The sequence below is a fragment of the Salvelinus fontinalis genome, chromosome 8 (genome assembly GCF_029448725.1).
Source record: "Salvelinus fontinalis isolate EN_2023a chromosome 8, ASM2944872v1, whole genome shotgun sequence".
NCBI classification, from domain to species: domain Eukaryota; kingdom Metazoa; phylum Chordata; class Actinopteri; order Salmoniformes; family Salmonidae; genus Salvelinus; species Salvelinus fontinalis.
Window position 1 is genome coordinate 22,223,983 of NC_074672.1, and position 7,613 is coordinate 22,231,595.

General features: G+C 50.6%; 1 pseudogene; it reads left to right on the forward strand.

The window, feature by feature from the left end:
- The window catches only part of LOC129861437 (centrosomal protein of 104 kDa-like), a 64,188-nt pseudogene extending 59,667 nt beyond the window's left edge, over positions 1 to 4,521 (forward strand).
- Positions 4,522 to 7,613: the final 3,092 nt, after the last annotated feature.

The following is a 7,613-nucleotide window of genomic DNA, read 5'->3' on the forward strand; positions in this document are numbered from 1 at the left end:
ACAGCCTGGAATCGAACCAGTAAAGAGTCTAAGTGGGGAGGGGGGAAAAGGTGTCAGCTTTGGCCTTCAGGCTCAAAGGGGGGCGAGGGGATAAAACTGACAAACAAAACATCTTTCAAAGAAATCAAAGTACAAAGTACATTTTCAGACAAACAAAAGTTAAGCAAAAAGCTGTGCCCTGCTAACTATGCTAACCCTGCTAACTGCTAACCTTGCCAACAGCTAACCCTGCCAAACTCTTGATCCAGCATTAGTCCATGCTTGCCAGAATCCCTTCCCTTCTTTTAGTCTTTGTAAACAAGTGTATTCTCACAGCCAAAGATATTGAGTCTTTTGTGTTCGACTCTTGTACGCTTTTGTTACTCTTTCATTCATGTCTGCATATTAACCCTCAAGGGCTCTTAACAGTGAAGCCAGTTGGGGTGTCAAGTAAGCTCATTAAAACAGTACTTGTGTAAATGACTGGTAGAAAGGAAACATTCTCACTGAGAGGTAACATCACTCCACGGATGTTATTATTGTGGAATTCAACCTATGTGTCCAATCGCTTGAATCTACAGCTTGAATAGTGCTGAATAATATGTATAGACAACATCCTTTCGGGTTGAGAGCGAATGGGAACATATAAAACAATACCATGGTAGTGCTATAATAAATAGAAACCACAACATCAACTAGGAAATCAACTCTGAACATGTTTGTTTTGCCAGGCCAAGTACAGAGACATTCAACGAATACTAAATGACTAAAAGTATGTGGACACCTGCTCGTCGTACATCTCATTTCAAAATTATGGGCATTAATATGGAGTTGGTCCCCCCTATGCTGCTACAACAGCCTCCACTCTTCTGGGAAGGCTTTCACTAGATGTTGGAACATTGCTGCAGGGACTTGCTTCCATTCAGCCACAAGAGCATTAGTGAGGTCTGGCACTGATGTTGGACGATTAGGCCTGGCTCGCAGTCGGCGTTCAAATTCATCCCAAAGGTTTTCGATAGGGTTGAGGTTAGGGCTCTTTGCAGGCCAGTCAAGTTCTTCCACACCGATCTCGACAAACCATTTTTGTATGGACCTCGCTTTGTGCGCGGGGGCATTGTCATGCTGAAACAGGAAAGGGCCTTCCCCAAACTGTTGCCACAAAGTTTGAAGCACAGAATCGTCATTGTATGCTGTAGCGTTAAGATTTCCCTTCACTGGAACAAAGGGGCCTCGACCGAACCATGAAAAACAGCCCCAGACAATTATTCCTCCTCCACCAAACTTTACAGTTGGCACTATGCATTGGGGCAGGTAGCGTTCTCCTGGAATCTGCCAAACCCAGATTTGTCCATCGGACTGCCAGATGTTGAAGCGTGATTCATCACTCCAGAAAATGTGTTTCCACTGCTCCAGTGTCCAAAAGCGGTGAGCTTTACACCACTCCAGCCGACCCTTCTTAGGCTTGTGATCTTAGGCTTGTGTGCGGCTGCTCGGCCATGGCAACCCATTTCATGAAGCTCCCGACAACAGTTATTGTGTTGACGTTGCTTCCAGAGGCAGTTTGGAACTCGGTAGTGAGTGTTGCAACCGAGGACAGACCATTTTTACGTACTATGCACTTCAGCGGTCCCATTATGTGAGCTTGTGTGGCCTATCACTTCGCGGCTGAGTCGCTGTTGCTTCTAGACATTTCCACCTCACAATAACAGCACTTAGAGTTGATCAGGGCAGCTCTAGCAGGGCAGAAATTAGACAAACTGACTTGTTGGAAAGGAGGTATCCTATGACTGTGCCACGTAGAAAGTCCCTGAGCTCTTCAGTACGGGCCAATCTACTGACAATGTTTGTCAATGGAGATTGCATGGCGGTGTGCTCGATTTTATACACTTTTCAGCAACGGGTGTGGCTGAAATAGCTGAATCCACTAATTTGATGGGATGTACACATACTTTTGTATATATAGTGTATATCCTTACTTGTCCGTTGTACACCATGCCACGTTGCCATGTTTCAGAATAAGCTCTTACAGGGATTTCCTTTGTCATTTTCTGTGGGCATTTTGGGGTTCTGTGCTAGGCAACGCATGTTTCTCTTTGCTTTCAGCCCCTGTCTCGGCCAAAGGCAAAGGTGTCACAACAACTTCATGCCCGGTCAGGAGGTGAGATTCTGTTGCACTCCCACAGATTACACAATAAAAGGACCACTGATACTGGCCTTGGTCCTTTTCACTGGAGCAAGTCACTGTTAGACTAACTGCACGTAAGATATGATTTACAGTACTTCTCGTCAAATCAAGAAATATGCTAGCATACATTCAATTTTATTGTATTAAAATGATCACTTGGGATCAGTTTTCTTAATATTTAGCCATTTCCACTAAGGCAGGTGCATGTTGTTTTAGGCCGGGATTCAATCCGATCGTGCTTTGTCGGCTATGCACCTTTAAAAGGCTTTCGCAGAGACCACATTAACGGTAAACGCTGCATGTGGCATTTAGTTTTGCCTGCGTCTCCATTTGAGGTGAGAAAAAAAAGTGATACAGGCCTAAGGTGAATGAGACAGTAGGCTAAAATGCTAAGTATGTAGATAGATAGACATAAAGGTGATTTAGGAAATCTAAGGACATTCACGCAATTTTATTAATCGAAAGCAAAAGAAAATGTGACAACTCTTTTGCATTCTGATTTATTATGGAGGGATAAAAAATGAAGTATTATTAAAGAGATGGCCATTTGACATAGAGATGTGAACTTAAAATGTCATATGTACTTATAATGGCCTGTGTATTCAATGTCTTAAATGTGACAACCTCCACAACCCTATCCATTTTCCAAATTCTCCCACATGGTAAAGTGAACGTGAGAGTATTAAATATCAATAACAGCATTTAGAAAATATGGACACGAGTCGCTGTACAGAAAAACCACATGAATTTCACATGATCACATGTGAAGTGTTTCAAAAACAGTCTAGGCAAGTCTAACTAGGCAAGTCAGTTAAGAACAAATTCTTATTTACAATGATGGCCTACCCCGGCCAAACCCTAACCCAGACGAAGCTGAGCCAATTGTGCGCCGCCCTATGGGACTCCCAATCACGGCCGGTTGTGATACAGTCTGGAATCGAACCAGGGTCTATAGTGACACCTCTAGCACTGAGATGCAGTGCCTTAGACTGCTGCGCCACTCATGGTTTTCAAATAGGTAGGCGGTAGATTGTCAAGTGCATATGGACATAAAACAAAAAAAGCGTAAATAGTAAGAAATATGCTGTTTATTGAAGGATATTTGAATAGAACATTTGAGCTGCATGCTCAATGCATGTTCTACACTAAGCCTCTTTTTGTGGAAATTTGACAGTGAGCGACTCTTCTCTAAATAACATTTGGAACTTGTTTGGTGACATCCATCTACTGTTGTCATGTGTATCAGACAGTCAAGCAAAGATTGAAACTGTGTCTTTCAACGACGATGGTTCTCTTCACACAAGGACAGTGTTCTCCTCACACACGGACATTGTCCTCAGATTTTTTAAGAAGCGCTGAAGCTCTCAAGCAGCTCTGCCCCATTCATTCTCCCTCACCTCTCACACACTTCTTACTTTCGGCAAGGAAAACTCTCAGTAGCAGTTTAACCTCTGCAGCCCAGGCACTCGCCTGGTGTGCCAGATGAAAAGCCCCAGTGTTGAAGCCAAGTCGGCCATTAGGGGTCTGACACCGGCCCACAGTGCTGCTGCACAGGGGAGGGATAGAGAGAGAGAGAGTCAGGGGACTCGCAGGTCAACAGCAGACTGACTTGCTCTTTGTCCTCCAGGCCTGGAAGGCTCACCTCATGGGCTGAGAGGGCTGTAAACAGAACTCACGGAGGACTGTGGTATCGCAGTGAGCCCAGCAGGCACAAGGTAAGCCATTCATACACCCATTTACCCCCCCCTGATCTTCCACCCAAAAGCCTGGGCTAGTGTTAGACCCATGGAATGGGCCCATGCTACCTGTTGGTCAAACATAGAGCGGTGTTCCTGTCTCATACCAAGAGGTGCATTGAAATGGTGACTTATGTCAATTTGGAGTATAGTAAATAATGTATGTTTGCATTTTAGGGAGTTCATAAAAACTGGAAAGGCCAGCAATGCTTTCAAAATGCAAAACCAATGAGTGCATGTGAATAATCAGTATGTGCTCAAGTAACACTCTTTCACTGAACGTTTCTGTTGTTCTTTCCCTTCCTCCTAACCTCTGGCAGCACAGGCTGTTGTTGTCCTTTCCCTTCCTCCTAACCTCTGGCAGCACAGGCTGTTGTTGTTCTTTCCCTTCCTCCTAACCTCTGGCAGCACAGGCTGTTGTTGTTCTTTCCCTTCCTCCTAACCTCTGGCAGCACAGGCTGTTGTTGTCCTTTCCCTTCCTCCTAACCTCTGGCAGCACAGGCTGTTGTTGTTCTTTCAGATGTCCTTTGTGTCCAATCAAACATGCATATGTTGACCAATGGGTAAAATTATATTTTTATTGTGTAGATTCTCCTCTAAATAAACAATGGTCAAACCTCATGTCTCTATGATTGTCACGTTCCTGACCTGTTTTCTCTTGTTTTGTATGTCTTTATTGGTCAGGGCGTGAGTGTTGAGTCATACTAAGGCAGCCAGGGTTTCACTGGGGTTTTGTGGGTGTTTGTTCCTGTGTCCTCACAGGACGGTTGAAGGTTAGTCACGTTTGTTGTTTTGTTGTTTTGTAGTGTCTTGTTTGCTGTTTTCATTAAAAGATGGCTTATTTCCCTCAATCCGCATCTTGGTCCTATCCATGCTCCTCCTCGTTTGAGGAGGAGAACAACATTGACTGCCTTTACAGAAACACCCACCATAACAGGACCAAGCGGATTGAGGAGAGAGAAAAGGAACTAAAGCACTGGACACAGGAGGAATGGTCTTGGGAGATCATGGACGGAAAGGGACCCTGGGGAAGGGTTAGAGAGAATCGCCGCTCTCGGGAGGAGAGGAAGGCAGCCACAGCCCAGGAGCGCTGGTATGAGGAGGCAGCACATAGGAGAGGCTGGAAGCCCGAGAGGCTCACCCAGAAATTTCTTGGGGGGGGGGGGCTAAAGGGGAGTGTGGCGAAGCCGGGTTGGATACCTGAGCCAACTCCCCGGGCTTGCCGTGGAGTAAGAGGGCGTCGTACTGGTCAGACACCGTGTTATGCGGTAAAGCGCACGGTGTCCCCAGTACGCGTGCTTAGCCCAGTGCGGGCTATTCCACCTTGCCGCACTGGGAGGGCTAGGTTGGGCATCGAGCCGAGTGCCATGAAGCCGGCCCAACGTATCTGGTCTCCAGTACGTCTCCTCGGGCTGGCGTACATGGTACCAGCCTTACAGGTGGTGTCCCCGGTTCGCCTGCATAGCCCAGTGCGGGCTATTCCACCTCGCCGCACTGGCAGGGCTACGGGGACCATTCAACCTGGTAAGGTTGGGGAGGCTCGGTGCTCAAGAGCACGTGTCCTCTTTCACGGTCCGGTATATCCGGCGCCACCTTCCCACCCCAGCTCAGTACCACCAGTGCCTACACCACGCACCAGGCTTCCAGTGCATCTCCAGAGCCCTGTTCCTCTTCCACGCACTCTCCCTATGGTGCGTGTCTCCAGCCCGGTACCTCCAGTTCCGGTACCACGCACCAGGCCTAGAGTGCGCCACGAGAGTCCAGTGTGCCCAGTTCCTGTTCCCCGCACTCGCCCTGAGGTGCGTGCCCTCAGCCCGGTACCTCCAGTTCCGGTACCACGCACCAGGCCTATAGTGCGTCTCAGTCAGCCAGAGCCGTCCTGCCATGACCAGCCGGAGCCGTCCTGCCATGACCAGCCGGAGCCGTCCTGCCATGACCAGCCGGAGCCGTCCTGCCATGACCAGCCGGAGCCGTCCTGCCATGACCTGCCGGAGCCGTCCTGCCATGACCTGCCGGAGCCGTCCAGCCAGGACCTGCCGGAGCCGTCCAGCCAGGACCTGCCGGAGCCGTCCAGCCAGGACCTGCCGGAGCCGTCCAGCCAGGACCTGCCGGAGCCGTCCAGCCAGGACCTGCCGGAGCCGTCCAGCCAGGACCTGCCGGAGCCGTCCAGCCAGGACCTGCCGGAGCCGTCCAGCCAGGACCTGCCGGAGCCGTCCAGCCAGGACCTGCCGGAGCCGTCCAGCCAGGACCTGCCGGAGCCGTCCAGCCAGGACCTGCCGGAGCCGTCCAGCCCGGACCGGTCGGAGTCCCTCAGCCCGGACCGGTCGGAGTCCCTCAGCCCGGACCTGCCGGAGTCCCTCAGCCCGGACCTGCCGGAGTCCCTCAGCCCGGACCTGCCGGAGTCCCTCAGCCCGGACCTGCCGGAGTCCCTCAGCCCGGACCTGCCGGAGTCCCTCAGCCCGGACCTGCCGGAGTCCCTCAGCCCGGACCTGCCGGAGTCCCTCAGCCAGGACCTGCCGGAGTCCCTCAGCCAGGACCTGCCGGAGTCCCTCAGCCAGGACCTGCCGGAGTCCCTCAGCCAGGACCTGCCGGAGTCCCTCAGCCAGGACCTGCCGGAGTCCCTCAGCCAGGACCTGCCGGAGTCCCTCAGCCAGGACCTGCCGGAGTCCCTCAGCCAGGACCTGCCGGAGTCCCTCAGCCAGGACCTGCCGGAGTCCCTCAGCCAGGACCTGCCGGAGTCCCTCAGCCAGGACCTGCCGGAGTCCCTCAGCCAGGACCTGCCGGAGTCCCTCAGCCAGGACCTGCCGGAGTCCCTCAGCCAGGACCTGCCGGAGTCCCTCAGCCAGGACCTGCCGGAGTCCCTCAGCCAGGACCTGCCGCCCCTTATCCCGGTGCTGCCCCTTATCCCGGTGCTGCCCCTTCATTTAGGTGGTGTTAGTGGGAGGGTGGTCATTGGGAGGGGGATAAAGAGGCGGGGATTGATTATGGTGGGGTGGGGACCTCGCCCTCAGCCTGAGCCACCACCGTGGACAGACGCCCACCCAGACCCTCCCCTAGACTTTGTGCTGGTGCGCCCGGAGTTCGCACCTTAAGGGGGGGGTTCTGTCACGTTCCTGACCTGTTTTCTCTTGTTTTGTATGTCTTTATTGGTCAGGGCGTGAGTGTTGGGTGGGTAGTCTATGTTTTGTATTTCTAGGCTGGTTTTTGTGTTCGGCCTGGTATGATTCTCAATTAGAGACAGGTGTGTATCGTTTGTCTCTAATTGAGAGTCATACTAAGGCAGCCAGGGTTTCACTGGGGTTTTGTGGGTGTTTGTTCCTGTGTCCACACATGGACGGTTGAAGGTTAGTCACGTTTGTTGTTTTGTAGTGTCTTGTTTGCTGTTTTCATTAAAAGATGGCTTATTTCCCTCAATCCGCATCTTGGTCCTATCCATGCTCCTCCTCGTTTGAGGAGGAGAACAACATTGACTGCCTTTACAATGATAATCTGTTCAAATGTTTTGGGAGTTTTTCCCTTGTAGGATGGACAAAATTAGGGTGACTAAATCAATGGAGGCCAGAGGGAAAAAAGTGGTAAAAAATAAGGGAAATTGCCCAGCATCGCTTCAGCTCGTCTGGATGCTGTGCGAGAATTAACTACCTGACAGGCTCACTTTCCTGTTGAACTCGTCATCTTTCTTCTCGAATCCGCAAGACATATAACAATATAGT